The sequence below is a fragment of the Danio rerio genome, chromosome 20 (genome assembly GCF_052040795.2).
Source record: "Danio rerio strain M-AB ecotype USA chromosome 20, GRCz13ab, whole genome shotgun sequence".
NCBI lineage: Eukaryota > Metazoa > Chordata > Actinopteri > Cypriniformes > Danionidae > Danio > Danio rerio.
This window is the reverse complement of record NC_141040.1, coordinates 17,445,108-17,471,073: the sequence shown is the minus strand read 5'-3', so window position 1 is coordinate 17,471,073 and position 25,966 is coordinate 17,445,108. Positions and strand designations below refer to the sequence as shown.

The 25,966-nt window shown below is 35.7% G+C and overlaps 1 protein-coding gene and 1 long non-coding RNA gene across 4 annotated transcripts in view; one reads left to right on the top strand and one right to left on the bottom strand.

Moving 5' to 3' along the window:
* Nucleotides 1-298: 298 nt before the first annotated feature.
* Nucleotides 299-3,082, bottom strand: LOC137488628 (uncharacterized). Its single transcript, XR_015518264.1, has 4 exons — nucleotides 2,945-3,082; nucleotides 2,518-2,563; nucleotides 2,108-2,234; nucleotides 299-1,152 (listed from the first exon to the last, which is right to left on the bottom strand). It is a non-coding gene; the product is annotated as an uncharacterized LOC137488628 (long non-coding RNA).
* A 14,370-nt stretch (nucleotides 3,083-17,452) lies between these two features.
* ccdc190 (coiled-coil domain containing 190) overlaps nucleotides 17,453-25,966 on the top strand; it is a 40,860-nt gene continuing 32,346 nt past the window's right edge. For all 3 annotated transcript variants that reach the window (XR_015518262.1, XR_015518261.1, XM_087298094.1), the window contains exon 1: nucleotides 17,453-17,740. The gene's annotated coding sequence lies outside the window, so the exon portion shown is untranslated. The remainder of the gene's footprint in view (nucleotides 17,741-25,966) is intronic.

Genomic DNA, 25,966 nt, shown 5'->3' with positions numbered 1-25,966 from the left:
ATAGGTTGGGAGAAAAACTTGAGGTAAAAGATGGCACTGGGACAAAGAATCAAGTGTAAAACACTTAAACATCTATATCAGTCTAGCACTTAAATACATATTTATTTCACAAACACCAGGTGAGTTTCCTACAAAATCAATAACGAGGTTTGCTATTCCATTTCATTGTGAATGAATGGCTTCACTTTCACAATAGTGAAAACTCACGCTATAATCTAAACCTGACATTACTCCTTCTCTTTGCAGGTCTGCATGCTAAATATTTAGTAGTTTTTTTTTTTTTTTTTTTTTTTTTTTGCATAAAGTACATCTATTGTGTTTAGCATTACTGCAGCAAAACTGAGCACCTGTGACAGTGGAACATGTAGACAAATATTTCAGTAAATCATCAAGAAAATGTGTAGAATATATGATTTGATTCTCGCTCACAAACACAACAGTAAAAGCAATTTGTTATTCTATTATTATTAGTATCATAAAAATTGCATGTTCACATGGGTCTTATAATAATGGCTCACATTTGTGAATGTTGGACCACTATTTCACTATTACATGTCACATTAACTGTTCATATAGGTTCTGTTATTAAGTACTTGTGTCATCCCAGAGACCTGTTAATCTTCAGAACACAAACTAAAATATTTTAGATTAAATGCTCCTCATCCTCTACAGACAGCAATAGTCCCAAGATGGTCATTGTCAAGATAAGGCACAAAACACATTGTCAAAACGTTCCATGTGACTTCAGTGATTTCAACTGTGAACATACCAAGCTCCAACAACACTTTAGTGAGGCAAAACAAAACAGTAAATACAAATGTGTTAGCGTATATATGACCTGTTGTGGCAAAGGCAAACAAGTTATTTTTACAGTACTTACTGTGATTTAACCTTTATGACAAATGTACTGGACCTGTTACACATATATCACTATCTTTTATGAACACAAATTTCACTGTAACGGGTGCTGTTGTTTTGCTCCAGTTATACCTTTAGAGAACACCGTACTAGTCAGACATCCATACAAAAGCAGAGAGTTTGGTGTGGTGTAGCAGAGCTGCAATAGATGTCTGTCTGTCTGTCTGTCTAGGCTGACACTGGTTTAGGCCATCAGTATGTCCTTGATGAACTCAAATGGAGCTTCCAGAAAACCTGCAATAAATGAAATACGAGGTTACAACCAAGTTGGTATCTGCTATTATACAAAGTGAAATTCAAATATTTATTTTTTATTGAATCCAAATTTGTCCTATAATATCATCACACTCAATAATTTTGACTCATCCATCTGAATATTCCTAACTAAGAGAAGTGAAGAATTAGGTGTGATATCGTCAGGAAGCCCTTCGCCACCACAGGTGCCAGCATTTCCAGAATTCAAATTTCAGATTCTCAAAAAAATTACTTTTTTTTTTTTACAAAGGCTGCAGCAAAGAATCATGAAACATTCAACACATCTAATAATTACAAGTTGTTGTAAACCATTACATGTACTGTAAAAGCTGTTTGAAGCTTTTTAGACATATGGTTGAGAAAAACTCTAGAAGGAGCACTTCTACAAAAGTCTTCATATAGGACAGAAAATTAAAGGGATAGTTCAAAATGTTTATTCTGTCGTCATTTACTGACCACGTTGAACAAAAAAGAAGATATTTTGAAGAAAGCTGCAAATCTATAACCATTGACTTCTATAGTATTTTTTTCTACTATGAAGGTCAATGTTTACAGGTTTTTAGTTTTTTTTTTCAGAATAGCCTCTTTTTTTGTTCAACAAAATAAACTCATAATGGTTTTAAACCATTTGGGAAGTAAAATGTGAGTAAATTTTCATTCTTGGGTGAACTATCCCTTTCAGTTGGAAAACACCAGAATTCTTAAGTAGACCCCTTTCTCAAGACAGATGATGCATTTCATTTCTCATCTTAATCCTCAAGTTTTTAATATTTAGATTTATTTAAATAGCATGTTTATTTATTTGTTTTAATGACATTTAATAAAAACAACTTCTCAATGACATCACATGTACTGGACCTGCTACACATGTATCACTATTTTTATGAATACAAATTTCACTGTAACAGGTGCTGTTGTTTTGCTCCAGTAATACCTTTAGAGAACACAGTAGTAGTCAGACATCCATACAAAAGCCTTGGCGTGGAATAGCAGAACTGCAGTCTGTCCAGGCTGACACAGGTTTAGGCCATCTGCGTGTTCTTGATGCCCCTCAACTGGACCTTCCAGAAAACCCAGAAAATTAAAACCCATTACACCACTTATCTGCTACTATACAAAGTGTAATTTAAGCATTAATTTCTAACTTAATACATATTTGTTCCCCAATACTGTCACATAGTATAACATCACAACATGATTTCACAATAATAATATCAATATAACAATATAATATCACAACATAGCCTAACAATCAATAAACAAACAGATTAGAAAGAGAATATCACCAACCAAAGCACCAAGAAGATTTAACAGATAGCTTAGTTAAAGCTAAAGTAAACTTACATGGACAAAGCCTTTTCCATTCAATGCTGTGCAAGTTAGTGCGTCTCTGAAGTAAGTTACATCTCTAAAAGCAAAAACAACAACAACAGTGAAACGACAGCAGTTCACTTTGTAATAATAACACTAATGATACAGCGTATAAAAAGGATATTGTTTTATAACGTTGCTCAGTAACTTTAAACTGCGTTTGGAGTTTATCGCTTTGAATTTGCCATAAAAACGCTTATTTAGACTAACGTTAAACATGTGACATTACCTCGAGGTTAGCTGCGCGTCACCGGAGCGCAAACAAGACTAAAAACCAAACTGGAAAGTTTTAAATGCTTCAAAATTCGAAACACTACACCAAGTCACATTTAAGATACACTGTGTGTAAAACAAAATCGGGGGGTAAATAAAACATTAAAGCATCTAAAAACACGCTTACCTCTGAATTCTGCTGCACTGCAGGTCAGGTGTTCGTAATTAAGTGAAGTGAAGCGCTGCGCGCGGCCGCGTGCGCCGAGTCCTCCGATACCATGGTAACCAAACATGTTGAATATTGGGTGAAGCCATGACGTTAATTCAACATACAGATCATGATAAAAAAAATGTCAACGTTGATTTGTACAAGGATTTCTGTAACTTTTTTCAACCATTTATCATTCAACATTGTTTCAACATTAAAGCAACTACTGACGTATTTTCAACCATATTTCAACGTTGAAGCCTTGTCATATGCAGGCTGTTTTTCAACCGTTCAACATTAAACGTTCTATCAACATTATTTCAACGTTCAAAACACATCTGACCTTATTTCATCCATATTTCAACGTTGAAGGTCGGTCGTGTGCCGGCTGGGTTGTTACCCCCTTATTACCTAAGCATTACAATTTTGATTTTTTTCAAATATGGCTGACCAGACACATAATTATTTTGCTTTTTATTCAACAAATGAGCCAACTTTGCCCAAGGAAGACTCAATGGTCAGTTGTAATCCAATTCCAAGGAATTTATGACCCAAAAGGAATGTGCTCAAAGCACAGCACAAAAGAATTGAACAGGACTTCTTTAAGCTCCTTGCTTAAGACTGATGTTTTAATGTAAACTTTACTCTCTCTTTATGTGTAATTATGTGTTGTGCAACGTTTCCCTTGCTCAATATTTTGGTTTTAATACTTCTGCATAAAATGTTTAACTCTACCGAAGCTAAACAAGCTCATAAACTGTTCATGTTTAGATTTGTTTTGAAGCTAACTTTCTGTACTAATTGATGGTTGACATTTTATGTTAATACGAGTGCAGCATAGTAACATTTTAAGAGACTTGAACATTTCTGCCTCATTTCTGCCTATGCAAATTCAGCTTCTTCGAACAAAGAACCATAAACCCATGATTCAAGGAAGTTAGTTTCTAATTGGTCAACTTTCCATGGAGGGTGGATCCGAACCTGCCCTATAAAGCTTGTGACCAAAGCTACGCCTCTCTCTCTTTAAACCGCAACTCTTAAACCATCTCTCTCTGCTCTTTTCAATCCTCTCTGAAACCAGCTCTTGAACCATGCTCTCTTAACCCGCAACTCTTTTCTCTGAAAACTCTTCAACTGCAACAACCTAAGAATGAGACCTAAGCAGAGAAACCTCCAAGAAAGCAGGCAAAGACCCAGACGGAAAGGGACAGATATCGCACAGCTCGGACCTCCACACCTAAAATACTTTCTATTCTTTATTTTCAATCGAGAGTCTAGTTAGGTTAGTGCGTCGCAAACCAGTGGTCAGCACAACTGGCCCCTTTTGCCGCTTCAACTTCAAACACCGACTCACCCCACTCTAACCCTTGCGAGAACAAGGAACAACCAGCAGAACCACGTGCACAACCAAGGGAGCTACCTTACATCACATGGACACACGTACAAGTACACTTCCATGTCAAGTGAAGTAGACTAAATGCAACTCTAAAAGACCCTAGAAGGGTTATACTGAATTTGATTGTGTTTGGTTCGCTTGGTTTTCTCTTACAAACTCCAAGGTTTTCCCATCATTACATTCTCTCAACCTCTTATTTACCTTCTTTACTCTTCACTACACGAGTATGAATGTGTGTTTGTGTTAGATGTTAGTTTCTGTTAGATTAGTCAATAAAGTTTAATTTGTATAAAGAAAGGTGACTGTGTATATTTATGAATCCAATGTCTTAAACTTGGATCTTGTTACCCTGCTCAAATTTAATGGGTTTTTATTTTGATAGCAATAGCCATAATAAACACGACTGTTCACTCGAACGATCGCTAGACGATTCGTTTGTTCGGATCTAAAGAGTGACGAATATATCCAGAGCAAATGGTTTTAAGAAAAGAGAGCATCGTATCAGTTGCTGATTTGGATTTTGTAAAGAATGCAAGAAGGTAAGGAGATTGTGATGGAAATATACCACAATTAGCTTTGATATGGGCACTTCAACATTTTGAGGTTTTACCAATGACATAGGAAGTCAGGTAAACCTCAAAATGAAGTGCCCAAATCAAAGCTAAAGCTTCTTTCTCGATAATAGAATAATTTGGTTGATATGAGTTAAACTTTTGTGAGAAATAGCTAATAGGTTGATTGATACAATTATCATCAGCCTGTAACACAACCACACCAGCCACATTGTAGCTTGCATCTACCTAGACTTTAAACAGATCAGCCTATCGCGGAGCTGCCAAAACAGGAGATGACGTTAGCATACTTTTTTATGTTTTCAAACACATTCTTAATTGCTAGAAAATAAATAGGAGTACATCGATACAAGTTTGAAACACATTTCGGGCACAAAATTAATCTGGTTGGTTTCATATTTTGAAACAAAATGTTTTTCTCTCAGGTTTTGTATACCTCCATTCTCTATAAATATAGAGAGAACTGAATTTTAAATCTAAAACCACTGAATTGTAACTGGTAAAACTGAATACATGAAAAAATGAAAATAAAAAAAAAGTTGTAAAATGAAAACGAAACTAGCTAAAATAAAATAAGTTAATAAATTATTTTACTTAATTATTTATCTACAGTTTCCTGCTTCTATTATGTCCTTTTTTCTATGTTCATTATTAGTTGACTTGATCCACAGTTAATCATTCTCTTGTGCATCCGTTGTGCAATGTTTCTCAGTTCATTCTCTGTAGTCTTTTTTATGGTGCTGCATTGTGATTTACCACCCTTTCTTTGAATTTCACTTTTAAAAACTTTGTCTTCATGTTTGTGATTTTCCAGACAGCTTAACTCAAGCTGTTTACTTTTGGCAGCATTAGTTTTCGCTTCACCATGGATATTTCTACTATCCAGCTCATTTGTCTGGAGCAGGGAAATCACTCCCTTGAGGACCATATGAGAAACTTTATCCCACTGTCTTTTACCTCCTTCCTGGGCTGGTCCCAGACAAGATTGCATGTGTCAGGTCCAAGAAGGATTTTCACCACATTTCTGGAACGTGTTTTAGAGAATATCTGTGTCACCATCTAATTTCGGGTTGGAGAACCCCCTGTTTCTAAATCCAAACTTCAAGCTGCAGACTCCACCTTGGCCTTTTGACCCATTGTCTTTCACCTTGGCTCTTTTGCTCCGCCAATGTTGCTGTGGCTTTACTGTGGCCCATCAACCCACCAGCTCTACCGTTGAAACAAAAATGATGAGGATGTTTATTCAGCAAAGCACTCTCAAAGTACATGGCAGTACCCTGGGCTAAGCGGAGACAGAATGAATCCTGAACATTCTTAAACTCAAATCTTTTATACAGTTTTAGTTTACTGCTTTTAAATGTAAATAAAGTTGCTCCTTGGTTATCGTCACAGTTGTGCTCTGTATGGTTAATGCACTTTCACCACCCTATTGTTTGAGATGGTTCTCCGTGTCTTACACCTGTCCCCATTTTAAAAATAATAATAATAATAATAATAAAAATAATAAATTTTATTTGTATAGCACTTTTCCAACATACATGCAACTCAAAGTGCCTCACAAACAACAACAAAAAAGCATTAAAATAGACCACATAAACTTGTCACATATACTCAGATAAAAGCATTCATGTACATAAAAGTAAGCATATATCCACATGATCACGCACACAATAGTCCTTATATATATGCAAGCACACACCACACATACACACATAAACCTACAACAATATAGATAAAATGCATTCACCTTAAAAGCTTGTGTATTCATACGCAATTTTAAAAACATGTGTCCTAACACGCTTTTTAAAAACATGAATACTAGGGGATTTTTTCACTTCAAGAGGGAGACAGTTCCAAACTTTTGGGGCATAATGGCTAAAAGAAGTGCCGCCAAATCGCATCAGGTTTACAGAGTAAAATACTAAAAGTCCAGCGCTAGAAGAGCGTAGCGAACAGTTGGGTTATGTTTTGATAAACAGTCGGAAATATAGGAAGGTGTCATGTTGTGTAGTGCTTTATAAACCAATAAAAGAATCTTAAAATCTATTCTTTGGTGCACGGGTAACCAGTGTAATTCTATTAATACTGGTGTAATGTGCTCTTGTTTCTTCAATTTCATTAAAACTCTAGCTGCTGCATTTTGTATCAGTTGCAACTTCATTATAGAACCCTTAGGTAAACCAGTATAATTAGCATTGCAATAATCAAGTCGAGAGAAAATAAAAGCATGAATTAATTTCTTGGCATCATCAAAAGATAGGAAAGAATGAATTTTGGCAATATTTCTTAAATGATAAAAACAAGTTTTTGTAACTTGATTAATATGAGATTTAAAATTAAGATCACAATCGAAAATAACACAAATAGTAACCATTTGCTCAGGATGTGATCATCTCAAATAGTGCTGAGACAACAAAGTATTGACTTGTCTTCTCTATCATAATTCAGGCCTTTTGGGAAATGAGCATCAACACACAATATGGAATGGAAGTTGGGTCGAGGCAGACTAAACTCTTACATCAGGCTCTTTCCGTCCCTCTCAACTTTACCTTGGTCAGTCATCCCCCTCTGGACTCAACTCCTTTGGCTGTGCCCTTATATCCCTTCTTCTCAGTGTTTGGTCTCATTTACAATACTGTGCTTTGCTATGTTTAGATTGATTGTGTTTTAAAAGCTCATCTTTTAGGAGTTAAAACTGTTGTTAATAACGGTTTATTGCCACACAAGTAACACAAAACTGCATCAAATCAATCCAACTATGATAGCTGTAGCGTACAGTCCACAGATAAAATTTCTTATTGATTTTATCACGGTCTGGCTTTGGTCGACAGAACAGTTTTACGACTCCTGGCTCCAAGAAGTCTGGATTTTCGTGACAGCTTAAGTTGTTCAGGGTGACTGGAGAGATAAGCAGGAAAACTTCAAAGACATTCCTGCTCAAATACACACACACCCCCACGAGGCTGTTCCGACAGAAAGAAAATGAACTCATCAAATCCTGAACCAGCACAAAACCAATGTGTTATGTTTTGTAAACTTTGTATCTCATTTCTGACTTTTCTTACCTGTGTAACCTCTCTTATAACCTGTATGCATGTTCCATTTAGGCCTTTGTAAAGCATAAATATTGTAAGGATATGAAAAATTATGTCGATGTACTTTAAACCCCCCCCATGTTTGGTACCGATGGGTTTCTGCTGACATTTTACAACACATGATGCATAGAGCAAGACCATAACTCGCATTGCTTTATTCTTTAAAGCCCTGTATTAAATGCCTGTCCGCATGCTTTAGGCGGACACTCAAATTTGCATACGAGCAGCCCCGAGACAAAGGAAGGTTCGCGCGCAAACTTTCCCCTGAAATCATTGGTCAGAATGCTGTACGGGTTGTCACGTGACCCGCAGGTATAAGGAGACTTTCCCCCAAACATCACAGCAGAAAGAGAACGTCCTAAAAAGGAACATCATTGATGGTGGTCCCTTTAAGGGCCACACGGCTCTTCACAGCCGCATGGACTTTCCCGCCACGTTTTCTTTATTTTCCGGCAAAAGTAAACTCAGTTTAAAGTTTGCGATCGTGTTCGTCCGAACTGCATTACAAACTCCACACATCAAGAAGGACATCAAAAGGAGTTTCATCACGACGGAAGAGAGACGCATAAAAGAGACCTCCAGACATGAAAGACCGGGTGATTTTAGTTATGCGATTAAGCTGTGCCCCTTTTATCAAAAAGGTGTTTTTTTTTTATAACCTTGGTGGTCCGTAATGGTGCGGGTGGAACTGAAAGTTTTGTCACTCTTTTATCTGAAATCTATATTTCCTAGCTTTGCTATTTCTCTTTGCTGTTACCCGTTCTATAGACCCGATATCTCCACGTGGTTTACCTTTTTTTTGTGTTTAATGTATGTTTGTGCGTTTGCTTGTTCGTTACGTCTGACTAGTCAATAAATTCCATTATAATCAAATGAATTGTATTGTTTGCCTCACAAGAAAATGTCACTGAAATACAGATTCCCCTGCCTAGCTATTAAAAGTTGTTTAAAACTTTTGAATGATTAATCTACTTCACAAGAAGTAGCAATTAAATTCCCTTTTTCTAAATGAATAGATTACCGTGTCCGCTCGGAAGAGCGGCGGCTCTGCTTGTGTTCGTTTGGTCAAATTAACAATAAATTGATCCGGAATATTAATGGTTAATAATAATTCGTTATTGTTGATAATTAATATTCATAATCTGGGAATCCGCTCCGTTGCGCGAGCATGATCATATAGATACCATTATATGTTTGTTTGACCAAACTGACTGAAGCTTAAGCCGGAATATTAATAATTAAGAATAAACTGTTATTGTTGATTATTAATATTCATAAAATGAGCTAATTTCATGTTACATAGCCTATTTGATTATATAGCACACAATCCAGTTTCAGCCTCATGTTTCAGATAATGTGTTCCTCACAGGCCTCTGGCAGAGATACTGTAGTAGCATGTAAAATGATCATGAATCTCTGCTCACATGCACATACGAGTGTCTGGGGGAAGCCAAGAAAAAGACAGCGGGCCGGGGTTAGAAAGCTCGCTCTGAGCTGCAGGCAAGTGCTAAAAACAGGCCTGTTGTTCCATGCTTTCAGGATCAATATGAGAACAGAGAGAGCTGTGAAGAACCGCAGATTAAAAGGCGTATATCCCACTGATGGGCCCATCACTCACTCTTGAGGGAATTAAATATTGATTTGGATGAAAATATAATTGTTTTTGTGGGCGAGGCGGCGTGTTTGTGTGTGAGCGCGCCACAAGTTTTGGGAAAAGTAATAGCCTACAAGTGTGAAACAGTATTGCAATCCATGATCTTTACAAACAAAAAAGATTTACCTGACAGATCTTTGATAGACAGGTTTTATTTGACCTAAAATTGTTAGTGATAGAATTAGGTGATCCTATTAAATGATTACAAATAGATAATTTATTATAGGCAGTCATTTGTTAATCAGTGACTGTTATGTTGTTGCATTATTGAATTGCAATAATGAAGATGACTGATCATCAACTTAATGCCTTTATTAATCTGGGGTCACCACAGCCGATTGAACCACCAACCTATCCTGTATATGTTTTTATGCCGTGGATTCCCTTCCAGCTGCAACCTATCACAGGGAAACAAACTGTATACACAATTCACATGTACCATATGTCTTTGGACTGAGGGATACCGGAGCACCCCGAGGAAACCCACACAAACATGCAAGCTCCACACACAGATACCAACTGACCCAGCTGAGGCTCAAACCAGTGACCTTTTTGCTGTGAGGCGACAGCATTACTTACTGCGCCATTTCGTCACCTATGACTGATTCTTTCAGAGACAAAACAATATTGCTGAAGTGCAATAGTACAATGTCCTCTGGCTTTGCTTAAAGCATTCTGTTAATCTTTTTGATACTGTTATTGACATTTAGATGTAAATTATCTTGAAGTGCCCAAAGACATTTTTAAAAAGTAGTTAAATCACTACTGACTTAAGACAAAAAAAAAAAGTGAGTTTTGTTTCATACAGTGAGTCAGATAAATATCATCAGTGCGTTTCATAAATATACCCCATCCTGTGCTCTTTGTATGTTATAAACTGTTATAATATACTGTTATGGTGAAAAAACTGCAAATGATTCCAAAAGTGATTAAACAATATGAACTAATCACATCTAAACAAAGATGCAACAAAGATTTAGTGTCGCTTAGTGTCATCAAGGTTTGACTGACTTTTTAAATAATTTTTTCATTTTCTTTATATTCTCATTGTCCCTTTGATTTGTTCAATTACAAGATCTTCTGCTAACACGTCTCAACTTTAACAAACATCATTTTAGCTTAATTTTAATAGTTCTGATGAAAAATGAAATCATGTGCAGTGTCTTCAAATGCTGTGTTTGAGAATGGTGACCTGTTAGTTGAGCTAGGAGACTCAACAACAATGAAAACAAACAAAATCAAACTCGTGGAATTTATTCATTCATAAACAAATAATTACTAAGCCAAATAAAAGTATTTATTATGTCTGAAAATGCTGTCCTCACCACCTGTTGAACCCACTTACTACGTAAATGGATCTAAAAAGCAATCCATGGGAAAACAACAATTGATTTATTTCTTCAGCTCTCGTTGGCTCTCATTCTTTGGATTAAATCTCCTTGCTGAGTTTTTTTCTTTCATTAGTTTCATTCATTAATTCATTTTCTTGTCGGCTTAGTCCCTTTATTAATCCGGGGTCGCCACAGCGGAATGAACCGCCAACTTATCCAGCAAGTTTTTACGCAGCGTATGCTTTTCCAGCCGCAACCCATCCAGCGGATGCCCTTCCAGCCGCAACCCATCTCTGGGAAACATCCACACACACATTCACACACACACACACTCATACACTATGAACAATTTAGCTTACATAATTCACCTGTACCGCATGTCTTTGGACTGTGGGGGAAACCGGAGCACCCAGAGGAAACCCGCGCGAACGTAGGGAGAACATGCAAACTCCACACAGAAACGCCAACCGACCAAGTAATATTTAAATTAGCATAAAAGCTTGTTAATAATTAATCAAAAGTTTTAATAGAAACCTTGAGAAAATAAAGGAAACTTGCGTGATTTTTTGAAATTACAAAAGAAATGTAATAGCACAATTTGAAACGATCATCACAAAACAAATTAGTAACAAAAGAACACTAGAATAGTGTCAAGAATCTTTACTGTAATCAATTATTAAATCTTGTCTTATTTCATGACTGTCCTGTCCTTGACTGTCCTGTAATTGATTTTTGGTATGTTTTTTTATGTCAATGTTAAATAACAATGTTGTTTTGACATCAGTGTAAATGTGTTTTTTGGAATTGAAGCTTTCAAATGAATAAAACATTTCAGATTTTATAATCATTTTTATGTGGTTGTTTTGCTGGTCAAAAGTACATCAATGTGCGGATGTCCATTTTTGTGTGTGTTTTATGATGGGTTTTTGATGTTGTTTTAGGATGAACGTTTATTCAATTTATTAAGTCTACAAAAAGATATTGTTATATTATCACTGACAAATGTGCAGCCCATTTGAATTCAGAATCAAAAATATGACAGAATGTTGCTCATTTTGGAGTATTACAAAAAAATGATTAGGATAAATAATAAACTATGGGTATTATATTCATGAGTTGACATTTTTATATTACTTTTTTTAGTTTGTTAGGGCATGAGGGTCAGCATCCTCCTGAGTCTAATGTTATCTCTCCTAAACATGTGCTAGTTAACTCTAACTCTAATCATTAATCCAGAGCTTGGCATCACACTCCTCCAGGCTGGCTTTCTGATAAACACTTGCGCGCTTGCTTTTTCTTTTGTGTAATTCTCAGTGGGATCAGAGATTTGCCTTTACAAGACTGACCCAAATTGGTCAGATCCCATTATAAGTTAGCCTAAGGCTGCTCATGTTTGAACAAGTGAGGCGCCATGGGGCGGACTGGGAAAAACATATAGGGCCCTATCATACACCCGGCGCAATACAGTGAAGGCTAGTTTCAGTTGCTAGTTTTATCTTGGCACAAGAGTCATTTTGATGTTTTGCACCACACTTTTTAAATAGCAAATGCATTTGCGCTCATATGTGCGCCCATAGGCATTCTGCTCTAAAAAAGGAGGCATGTCAAGGCGGATTGCTGGCGCGTTATTATTTTGAAGAACTATAATAGACTGCACAATAGATCAGATCAAAGCAGGTCTAAAGTCCAGCGCAGAGCGCTTTAGTTGAGCGCCTCCCTTAAACATTGCTTAATACACACAGGATGATCAGCAATATGCAAATATATTTACAAATGAAAAAGAATTAAAGGATTTAAATATTTTTTAAAAATATTATTTTCGAGCCTGCACAATTATAAAAACCACCGCTTCCATGCCTTCTGCATCTCAGGGGACTTTTTCAGTTAATTCATAACAATTTGCTTTTGTATAATGTTATTATTATTATACACTCAATGCATCACCTAGCGGGTTCCACACAGGCTTCTGCATCTTGCTTATATACACTATGAACAGCAGCTACGCTAATTATTCTCTTTATTCTCTATTTTCACCAGGGGATACTCATCCAGAGGTCCTCAGATTATGCGGAGTCACTGATTGGATCCAAGACCAGCGATGAGATAATCCCAAGGTTTCCATATCCGGGACCAGGCCATATCCTAAGCTGCTGCTGCGCTGATGGTCATGGGAAGTGGAGAACATGAGACTGATTCCAGCGACGCTCCAGGGACAGATGAGTCTTCGCTGAGGCCATCTTCCAGACTCCACCGCGGTGACTGAAGCTCTGCACAAGACTTTTGGCCAGCGGAGAAATTAAAATGGTCGTGCCGAATTGAGTCTGGTTCTCTCAAGGTTTTTTTTCTTCACTCCCATCAGGTGAAGTTTTTTTTCCCTCTCCGCTGTCGCCACTGCCTCGCATGGTTCAGGATTGGTAGAGCTACGCATCGATGAATTTGCTCTTCAGTGTTTGAACTCTCAGTAATGATTAAATCACACTGAACTGAGCTAAACTGAACTGAACTGAACTTAAACACTAAAAACTGAACTACACTGTTCCAGTTACTATGACCATTTATGTGAAGCTGCTTTGACACAATCTACATTGTAAAAGCGCTATACAAATAAAGCTGAATTGAATTGAATTATTATTAGCAGTATTATTTATTATATGTACATTTATATTTGTTTCATTAAAAACAAGCTTAGGTTTGCCCACCTGTCAGGTTTGAGACCATACAGGGCACAGCATGTGTATTAGGATATAACTCAGTTATTTGACCACACTCGTTGTTATTGTTCATTTATTTGTTTGCTAGAAATTAGAACTGAATTTAGAAATAGTTTTGAAACAAATCTTTGTGCTTAATAAACAAAATTAATTATGTAAAGGCTAATGTATGTCTGTGAGTACAACACGTTCCCCTATCCACGAGAGTAAAATATAAAATGAGGAGGCTCATTCTCTCATTCTTGCGCTGCAGATGTTCTGTTCAACTGTTTTCTCTCTAGTTAAGCACTAGCTGCATCCCAAATGGCACACTATACACTATGCGCTCATGCACTATGTACTTATGCACTTACACACTCAACAGCATAGTATATGTATGTGTCGTCTCCAAATGGCACACTAATGTTTTTTTACTAAGCGGAAATTCAAACCGTTTCCCTAATGACGTTTGACGGTTGCCAAATTAGTGAAATAAACGACCGAATTATCAACTAATACCTGCCGTGAGTATAACTTCATTCACCATCGGAAGGCGCTATAATCACTCTCGTAGGAGAATTTTGCCTTTACCATCCAAAATAAATAAAGTTATCCAACATGTGCGCCCGGTACCTCCGCCCCTTCCGCTACGTTGAGCAAACCTGCGGTTGTTGAGTGCGGGAAGTGTCCATCATTCCACACTTCATTTTAGCGGCTGATTGAGTGCATCATCCAGGTAATTAAAATGCACTTATTATTTTTAGAGTTTTCAGTGTGAACACACTACTTACACAATTTATACTACAAAATGGCGTAGAATAGTATGCGATAAGTATGCGATTTGGGACGCAGCTACTCAGTTTTTTCCACTTACAATGTCCGCCATGGAACTAGTGCATGCAAATGTGCTATGGCGCAATGCAATTGACTCCTAAGCTGCTATCACACTAGAGTTTGTGTGTGCAAAATTCTGTCATACGGAGCTGCGAAAATGGGCGGGATTAAACAAGATGATTAGACAAAAAAGCAAGCAATCAGTCCATATTTTAAATTTCTGTTTAGAGAGGTCATGTTTTGATCCATGTTTTGAGCTTTCTATTTGTGCTTAATCCCCTTATAGCAAACTAACGATAAGAGTGGCGTGGTTAGGAATGTTTTGACTAAAGCCATCAAACTGACATTATAAGAGAAGAACACATTCTCATAAACCATACGCATCCTCATTTTATATATTGCTGACTGCTATCAAAATAATAAAAGTAAAAATGAAACTGTCTAAATAACTGTAATCCTACAACTCATTCAATCAATTTCCTTTGGATAAGTCTCAATTTCAGAGGTTGCCACCGCGGAATCAACCACCAACTATTCTGACATATGATTTACACAGCGGATGCCCTTCCAGCCGCAACTCAGAACTGGAAAACACCCATATACTCTCACATACACACACACTCATACACTACGACCAATTAAGTTTATTCAATTCACCTACAGCACATGAAAACTGGAGCACACAGAGGAAACCACGCCAACATGGGGGGAACAGGCAAACTCCACACAGAGATGCCAACTGGCCCAGCTGGGACTTGAACCAGTGACCTTGTTGCTATGAGCCATCGTACCACCCCGAAAAGTGTTGTACCACCCCTGAAAGTGTTGTTATTAGTTTTGAGCAAACCTCGATATTACATTAAATATTGAAGACAAGTAAACTAAGATGGTTACAGGACTTCCTTCAAACTGGACTGACTGCTTAAAGTAAGTTTCTTTCATTGTTATTTTTCCAGAATTATGAATTATAATGCTGTACCATAAGTTGGAGCAAGAAATTCAACTTTTAAATTAATTTTACAAAATGAATAAAATATATGAATTGTTTTTTATTTAATTGTTTTAATGTCATAGGACCAGATGAGTTTGATATGCCTGCTTTGCACATCAAGAAGGAAAAAAAAGTCAGTCTCAATTTGTAAAACAATTTCTAACAACTGAATTGGAGTACAATTACGACTACGCTGTCTCCCACCAGCTATTACTAACTACCTGAAAATAAGAAAGTATGAAATTTGCGTGTAAGTGAAATCTAAGGAGTAAAATTCAAATTACTCAAATTACAATAAATACTTTGTGATACAATTGTGGGTTTTTCCTGTAGCTTTCACACGCAGGTAAGATCTTATTACAGTCTAAAACAATAATAAGTCAACAAGTTACGAATTGACTAGACTAGATCAACCAGTTCAGGGTGTTTTATTATTGGAGGATAAACTGTTACAGCATTGCATTGTTTCATGCTTATTGGGCTGTAATTCAACAAACCTTGTTTGACTGACTGACAAACTTTCCAATTTCCTCTGATTTTGCAGAATCATGATACGTTCTAAAGTCACTGAAATCCTCTGACCACAGGTTGACCAGATGAAAACCAAATGAATGAATCTTCCAGCCACCGCAAGAGGTGATCATCAAAAATCTATGATTTCTAGAACATTGCATCTTTATAATGTCACAAAGTTATGCTAGTTGTACAATTGAAGTCAGAATTATTAGCCCCCTTTTGAATTTTTTTTCTTTTTTAAATATTTCCCAAATGATGTTTGACAGAGCAAGGAAATTTTTACAGTATGTCTGATAATATTTTTTCTTCTAGAAAAAGTCTTATTTGTTTTATTTTGGCTAGAATAAAAGCAGTTTTAAATTTTTTTAAAACAAAATTGGGACAAAAATATTAGCCCCTTTAAGCTATTATTTTTTTTTTGATAGTCTACAGAACAAACCATCGTTATAGAATGTCTTGCCTAATTAACCTAACCTGCCTAAATCACCTTATTAACCTAGTTAAGCCTTTAAATGTCACTTTAAGCTGTATAGAAGTGTCTTAAAAATATCAAGTAAATAATTATTTACTGTAATCATGGAAAAGATTAAATAAATCAGTTATTTGAAACAGGTTTTTTGAACTATTATGCTTAGAAATGTGCTGAAACAATCTTCCTTCCATTAAACAGAAATTGGGAAAAAAAATAAACAGGGGCGCTTATAATTTAGGGGGGCTAATAATTCTGACTTAAAATATGAAAGAACATTTCGAGAGTGGACTTGATAATGCAGAGAATCTCAGTAGTCAATCAATTCAACATTGAGGCCTAAATTGATTACAAGTTCAGCTCTGAACATGGCAAAGATCTGTGTTTCCTCGTTCTGTGTTTCAACATTTAAGAAAATTTGAACTGAAAGTCTTTGCAAAAACAGATATAGTAGTTTATTGAAGCTAAAAACTTTAATATAATGAAATGACAACCCAGGGTCCTGATGTAAACCTGATTAAAAATACCTGGAAAAACCTTGGTGACAAAGTTGTGGCTTGGAAACTAAAACAGTCAACAAACTGTAAACAAGACAGAAGAAAAGATGGTTAAGATCAGCAGAAAACAGAAAACATTTAATTCATTTAAATGTTAAAAGACAGATTAGATGATTTCTGGAAAAAAAAATATATAATTTTTTCTCCAATTTTGATCTCCACTGTACATTAGCATTTATAAGCTACCATCCACAAATGTTTGCCAACGTAAAAGCTCAGCATTAGACGTCCCAATAAAATCACAAAGACAAGCCAAAGAGCTGCTTTGATCTTCCTCTCTCTACTCACATCGACCAGTAGAAATGTGTGCTGGTCTCCATGGAGAGCTCGTCATTGTCACTGGTCACTGCTCTATATATTGTCTAGAGCATGAGTTACCCTTAGTAACCATCCGAATAACAAACCAAAGAGGAGACATTGCATGAATCTCAGAGGAAACACAGTCCCGCGGGCTCACTCTCTCTCTCTCTCTCTCTCTCTCTCTCTCTCTCTCTTGGGCTACAACTAAATTTTACTTATTTTTCTTTTTGTTTGTTCTTTTTTGCCTTGATATTACATTATATTGAAGACCAGTAAACTTTTTTGGTCTTAAAAATTGTAGGATAGTTAACGTTTCATTAGATTGAAGTGATTTTTCGGGACTGCCATCCAACTGGACTGACTGCTTATAGTAAGTTCCCTTCATTATGTTTTTCCTGCATTATGATGTACCATAATTTTATGTAAAAAGGATTTAAGGCAAGTGAATGTTTTCGAGAGCACTTCACCAACATCTGTGCTTTCTCAGCTGTGTTAACAAAAGCTTTTTAACCATCAACTGTGGTGTGCGTGGGGGGAAATGCAGGCTTTTTCCCATTGTTATGCTTTTGGGGCTGACGGACTTGACCGGTAAACTAATTTAAACAGGTTTATTGAAATGAATGTTCTGTCCTCACTGATATCCATTAATGATTGAGACTAATTGCACTTCAGAATCTCTTTAAACATAATGCAAGCTGCTTCTGCTGTCTTTGCTGATGAATAGGTTGTGCTTCTAAAAAAAACAAATTAAAAATCATAATCATGTTTTTAAGTGTTCATCTTTTAATTACTTTTGGGTGGAATTTCTAATTATTTAATGGTTAATATTTGAGGGGGATGTGTGGGTGTTAAAACTAATCTTGCTTGCTGGTCTTAAAGTGAATGATTTAAAATAATAAAGGATATTAGACAATAGAACTAAACTAAAAAGGTCATCTTTTCTACCGTTAGTAGATGTTTTATAATAATATTGTTGATTTAATTCTCAATTCATTCATTTATTTTCCTTCGGCTTAGTCCCTTTATTCATCGGGGGTCGCCACAGCGGAATCAAACACCATTAATTCTAAATTGTTTATTTGTTTAATTCAATTAAATTAAATTCAAACCACCCACATTATTATACAAATTTTTATAGATTTCACCAAGCTACATAAGATCAAAATAAAACATTCATTAAAACATAACCTCTCCAACTGGCTTTTTTATTTTATAAGTACACTTTTTATCTTAAATTTGCAAACTATGCAATCGTTTTGTAAGTACTGGGTCTAGAACAACAGAGTTGAGGGTCCAAACGAAGTTTCTTTAGTAGCTTAGTAAGGCAGTCAATGGTCAAACAGGAACAACAGATACATGAGATACATTGTAGTTGTGGTCTCAGCCAAAATTATTAATATAGGTGGCAAAACAACACACACAAGAAAACAAGGTAAAGGTCAAAAGCATGACTAGACTAGGGATGGCTGAAGTGAAACTGATGTTTCAACAGTGTCAAGAACCCGGCACTGAAGCATAATCTAAAACACTCTGGTCACGTGACTAAGTTGATTCGAAACACCCAGGTCACATAACTAAGGTGATTCGAAACACCAGGTCATGTGACAAAAATGTTTCAAAACACCAGGGGCCTCATGTTCAAAGACTTGCATTGAATTAATACTAAAACATTGCATACGGACAAAGCTGTAAATGTAAATGTGGAATCCCACGCATATTCTCTTTGTATATGCGAATGAAAGTGAAACTGAGTGCACGTACATGAGCGCAAAACCCCTCCCTGCCTCCTCCCTATATGAATATGGTAATAATGACTCTACTTTGGCAAAAATCAAACGAAAAAGCAATGGCAAAAGCAAGCAAAATGAGAAACTTCACAGAATGTGAATTGGAGATGCTCCTATTGGAGGTAAATCGAAGAAAAACTGTGTTATTTGCAAGTTTGACCTCCGGAATTATTAGTTTAGCTGATGCGGGTAACGCAGTGGGGTCTGAACATCGCACTGTGAGTGAATTAAAAAAGAAATGGTCTGATGTAAAGTTGCAGGTTAGGAGGAGATCATCGGCGCACTGTAAAAGTGATGCTGAACTAACACTCTTTGAGGAGAGTTTACAACTTTACCACTTTACAACTGACCGAGTGCAAGAATGGGCATCAATGTATCTGCGCTCTTGGTCAGTTTGTGGGTTCTTGAGGGGGTTAACAGCCATTTCTTTAATGGATAACTGCAGTCTCCATATATGCAGTTAAATAACTGCGCTCAATAAAATAAAATAAAAAATAATATCTTTAAATACATCACTCACCAAGAAGCCACCCATCGCGGACCCTGCCACCTTGAAGCCTCATCCCAACCATGCTGTTTGTGAGAATAAATTAATCATGGGTTGACCCAGGCCACCTTCCCACAATATTTGTCAAGCGCATTTGAGCATCACATATTATTTGCACATTTATTCAATGGAAATGTTTCCGATTCACGCATACAAATTCGTCTTCAGATGGCGCCTTGATAGCAATGTGGGTGCAGTCGATCCCTCTGATTACATTGGGAAAACCGATGATCCTGCAAATTGCGTTTTAATGTTTGACTGGTAAACTGCATGGTATGGAAACCTTATATACCTGCTAGTATAATATAAAGTTTTTGTGCATCCGCAGCGTTGAAACATGAGGCCCCAAGTCACCTGACGGAGGTGATTCGAAACATCCAGGTCACATGAATAAGCGATTCAAAGCATCAGTAATTTAAGAAGCGTTTCAAGACCTGGCGAATCTGCACTTGACTGACAAAGTCGAAAAAATATTATCTCATGTAGTCTAGTGGACTTTGCGTGTGCACAGTGTAACTGTGCTGCAAAGGGCCCGAGTTTGAATCCCGACTTGTACAAATATTCTGAAATCATGACTTTATTTTATTGATTTACTTTAATAATGTTAATTTTTATGACCAAACAAGACATATTTATTCACAAAGTGTTTATGGGTTAAATACCTCAATTTGCTGATTTTTTTCTTTGCTGAAACTGTTCCAGAGTAGTACATAAAAAATGACCGCTAGGTGTCACTGTAGAGACTGGTTTTAAAACATTTCAAAGCTTCGACACGTTTTCTTTGTCTGTTTTATAAAGCCTTACTTTACGAACCACTAGACAAGACTAAAAAACACTTAGAAATGTTACAGCAAACAAACAAGACTCAACAATGTGTGTTTGAGAGGTGAATATTTAGTCCTAATAATCAGTCTATGATGAGTTACCAGACCTATGTGTGCAAACATTAAGAGAACTGGAATTGGTGTGTGTATGAAGTGCATGACGGGATTTGAAGTCCAGTTCTGTGGCAGATTTGTAGTTCTCCAGCTATCTGCAACTGCTAGATCGCTGGTGATTTGTTACAATAAAGCATTTCTTTAGCTCCAAAAAGTCTATTATACTTCAAGCAACTGAATCCTTTTTTTGTTTGTTTGTTTAATGTGATGTAGATTTCATCATTAGTTGACATAAGTTCACCATTTTTTCCAGAATGTGTTTTAATTGATCCAATTTGGAAATTTTCCATTCAGAAGAACTAATATAAATTACTTAAATGAAGAGATTATTCTACAAATAATTGAAATAGCTACAAATAAAAAATAGTTAGCATATTTAACATTTTTGGAGTCATTTGGTCTACAGGGATTCATACATTCACACACATACACTACGGCGAATTTAGTTTATTCAAGTCACCTGTATCACATGTCTTTGGACTGTTGGGGAAACCGAAGCACCTGGAGGAAACCCACACGAACACAGAGAGAACATGCAAACTCCACACAGAAATGCCAACTGACCCAGCCATGAGTCGAACCAGCGACCTTCATGCTGTAAGGCAACAGTGTTAACCACATTAACATGTTATGTTGTAAGGGAACACCGTCTCGTCCCAGAGAGTCATTTGTAAGTTCTAATTGTAAGTTCCCTTACAATATTTTTTTTTTTTTTTTTTTTTTTTTTTTTTATTAGAATATGCAAAAATCGTACAAATACAAGAAAACGTCAACAAATAACAAATACAAAGCAACGAAACAAAAACAAAACAAAAACAACAACAATATAGTCATGTACTGGTATGTGCGTGAGTGTGTGTGTGTGAGTGTGTGTATGCATGTAAAGGTAACTTGGTGGACAGGTCAGAGTACATACATAAGGAACAATAACAGTCAATAAATGAAGCAAGTGTCACAGATATAGATAAAACATATAGAAAGAAACCAGTCAGTGGTAGGGAGTAACAACAATGCTTATTAATGTATGATAGTAAAAATTAGAGTAAAAAGAAAGAAAGGACAACAGTAATAACTGACAACAATAATAATAAATCACAAGTGCTACACAAACTACTACTACAAAAAGTTACTTATATTACAACTACTACTGCTTCTACTACAGCCACAACCACGACTACTACTACTACAATGTCTACTAGTACTGATACTACTACAACGACTACCACTACTGATACTACTAAAGCGTTTGCTACAACTAATACAACGTCTACTACTACTACTACTACTACTACTACTACTACTACTACTACTATTACCACTACTACTACTACTACTACAATCACTTCTACTACATCTACATCAACAACATCTACTACTGATATTACTACACCAACAACGACTACTACTACTACTGTAACTACCACACCATTACTACTTCTGCTACTACTTACAAGAACTACTACTTCAAAAATCTCCGTAACAATTACTCAATAACAATCGATACTATTACACTGTCTACTACTTCAACTACAACTACTACTACTACTACAACAACTGCAACCTTAATAATGATAATGGTATAAATACTTGTAATAATGATAATGGAAAGATAACAGGACAAGTCAGAACAGTAATAATAATAATAATAATGATTTCAAAAAATAAAAGTAATACCATTTATGACAAAGGTGTCGAGGAGAGGGGAGGATGGGAAAATCAGGGAGAGGACAAGTAATAATAATAATAATAAATAATAATAATAATAATAATAATAAATAATAATAGTAGTAAGTAGTTAGTTTGAAGGGGAGATAGAGGAAAAGAGAAAATAAACTAATGATAATAAACAAAAATTAATAAAATACTTATAATAAAAATAAATAAATAAAATAGAATAAAAAAATAAAAACAGAAAAGGAAGGGGAGGAGTAGAAGAAAAAAGAAACAATAAGAGAGAAGAAAAATAAAGTTCAGCAAACAAAGCAACAAGAATAAGCCAAAAAAAAAAAAAAAAAATGAATAATAATAATAAAAACTGAATAAATAAAAAAGAAAACACTATATCAATGCTAATTATGAATTATACAATTCCACATGGAAGAATAATATTAAAGATATGTATGATAGATTATTACTGTAATTTGATAACTATAATATACTCATGCTGGTAATAATACTAATAATAATGATAATAATAAAAATAACAACAGCTGTAACAATAAATTGAGGAGGTTGTAGTTGTGTGATGGGCATTGAGGTATATAGTGTTTGTCAGTTGCTTTGTGATGCATTAAAAAAAGTGTAACGTGTGGCATGGATCAGTCCAGTGCAGTGCCCAGACTGCCATGCCTACGTTACACTTTACCCTGTGAATTTAGTACATGCAAGTAGATTTTTTTTCTTTCCTTTTTTTTCCCTCTCTCTTTTTTTTCCTCCTCTTCTCTTTCTTTCTTTCTTTCTTTTTTTTTTTTCTTTTCTTTTTTTTTTTTATAAAAAATATAAATAATAATAATAATAATAATAATAATAATAATAATTTATGTATAGTAATAATAATAATAATAATAATAATAAAATAGAAAACAAATATTATATATAATAAAAATGAATAAATAACATTGATAGGGACAGGAAAGGGGAACAAATAGAACAAAAGGGAAAGTAAAAAAGTATATAAAGACCGAATTATGATTCTTTTATTTTATTTGTTTACATTATACTTTTTTTCCAATTGATTTATTTATTTTAAATAAGATTAAATATTAGATTTTTTTTTTTTTTTTTTTTTTTTTTCCTCATCTCTACCTGACCCCCTCTCTCCCCTCCCCTCTTGTTTATGTACTGATGAAGGTGTTGTTAGGGAATGGCTTCAGGCAAAGAGGATCTTCAATGGAGATGTATTCTGTTAACAAGTTTTTCCAGTATGATATGTGAATGGTATTTCTTGATTTCCAGTTCATGAGGATAGTTTTCTTTGCGATAGTTAGAGCCACCAGCAGAAACTGACCATTTGTATTATTTATATTGATTGTGGATATGTCACCTAATATGCAGAGGGAGGGACACAGTGGGATGTGACAACCCATTAAGTTGGAGAGTGAGTCAGTAACCTTTACCCAAAATGATTTAATTGAAGTGCAATGCCATAAGGCATGAAGATATGTGTCGGGAGTGTTTTGTGTGCAATGTGAACATATTTCTGACGTGAAACCCATTTTAAATAATTTCTGCCCAGTTAAATGTGATCTGTGAAGTACTTTGTACTGTATAAGTTGTAAGTTAGCATTTTTAGTCATGGAAAATGTGTTTTTGCAAATTTGAGTCCAGAATGCAGCATTGGGATTAATAGATAAGTCTGTTTGCCATTTAGTGGTTGGTAGAACTAATGCATTGTCTGATTTTGATATCATTTTGTATATTTGGGAGAGCAATTTTTTGGAGGGCGATATATTAATAAACTCTGAGATTTGAGGTGGAAGGTCTAGATTGATTGATTGGTTAGGTAATTTTGACTTAATTGATGATTTGATTTGTAAATATTCCAAAAAGCAATTACTCCCAATGCTGTATGTCTGGGCTATATGGAGAAATGGTGCCAGATTATTATTAATAAAGATATGTTGAAGTTGTGTGATTCCTTTGGCTGCCCATGTGTGAAAGTTAAGTGGCTTCTTGTTGGCTAGGAAATCAAGGTTATTCCAAATTGGGGTGTATTTAGATGGTGTGAGTGGGGAATTTGTGACCTGATGGAATTTCCACCAGGCTGTCAGAGTTGCTTCTATTGTCGGCATTTTAAAACAGTGATGTCTCTTGATTGATTGACTGTGAAAGGGTAATTCTGAAATGTTAATGTCTTTGCATATTGATTGTTCAATGTCTTGCCATGTGTATTCTGATGAGTTAGGTTTAATCCAATTGTGTATGTTTTGAAGCTGATTTGCCAAAAAATAGTTGTAAAAATGTGGTGCTTCTAATCCTCCTTGTGATTTTGGTCTCTGTAGGGTTGTCAATTTTATTCTTGGGGTTTTATTTTTCCAGTAGAATTTTGTTATAATTGAGTCTAGGGATTTGAACCAGGTATGTGTGGGTTGTGTTGGAATCATTGAAAATAAATAGTTTATTTTTGGGAGAATGGACATTTTGGTAACTGATATTCTGCCCATGATGGATAGTGGTAAGTTCATCCAGCGTTGCAGATCGTCATCTATTTTTTTAAGTATCAGAGTATAGTTAAGTGCAAACAACTCTGACAGCCTGGCGGAAACATTGATACCCAAATATGTGATATAGTTAGTGCACAGAGGGATTTGTGATGTTTGGGATGTCACATCCACACTGGTGGAATTTAATGGGAGTATAGCAGATTTATTCCAATTGATTGAATATTCCGAAATATTTGAAAAGGTATCAATAAGTTTTATTGTTTCCTGTAATGATGTTTGGGGATTTTGTAAGTATAATAATATGTCATCCGCGTAAAGACTTATTTTATGGTGTATGTTTAATGTTTGAATTCCTTTAATATAAATGTTTTGACGGATGGCTGCTGCAAGTGGTTCAATGAATATGGTGAATAAAGAGGGAGAGAGTGGACATCCTTGTCTAGTTCCCCGGTGTAGAGTGAAGCTGCGTGATGTTAGTCCGTTAGTAATGACAGTAGCTGAGGGTGATGTGTAGAGAATTTTGATCCAATTAATAAATGACTCCCCAAAACCAAACCTCTCTAATGTGGAAAACAGGAATTTCCAGTTTACTTTATCGAAAGCCTTTTCAGCGTCGAGGGTGACTATGATAGATTTGTTTTTGTTTATTGATGAGTGGTGTATTAGGTTTATGAGTCTGCGTGTATTGTTTGATGATTGTCTACCTTTAATAAAACCGGTTTGATCTGGATGGATTATGGATGGCATGATTTTTTCTATTCTATGTGAAAGTGCTTTAGCAATTATTTTAGTGTCTACATTAATTAGTGAGATTGGACGATAGCTTGATGGTAATGTTGGGTCTTTATTGGGTTTGAGGAGAAGTGTAATTGTGGCTGTGTTCATGGTATCTGGAAGCTTTGAATTTTGTTTTGATTCGTTAATCAACCGGATGAAAAGTGGTGATAAAATTGACCAAAAGTGTTTGTAGAACTCAGCAGGGAACCCATCAGGTCCTGGTGATTTATTATTAGGCATGAGTTTAAGAGCATTAGAAATTTCTAGGTGTGATAAGGGGGATTCAAGACTATTTATTTGCTGTTCATTTAGTTGAGGTAAGTTGATATTGCTGAGAAATGAGTGAATGTCATCCTGGGATGGGTTTTTTTCAGGGGAATATAA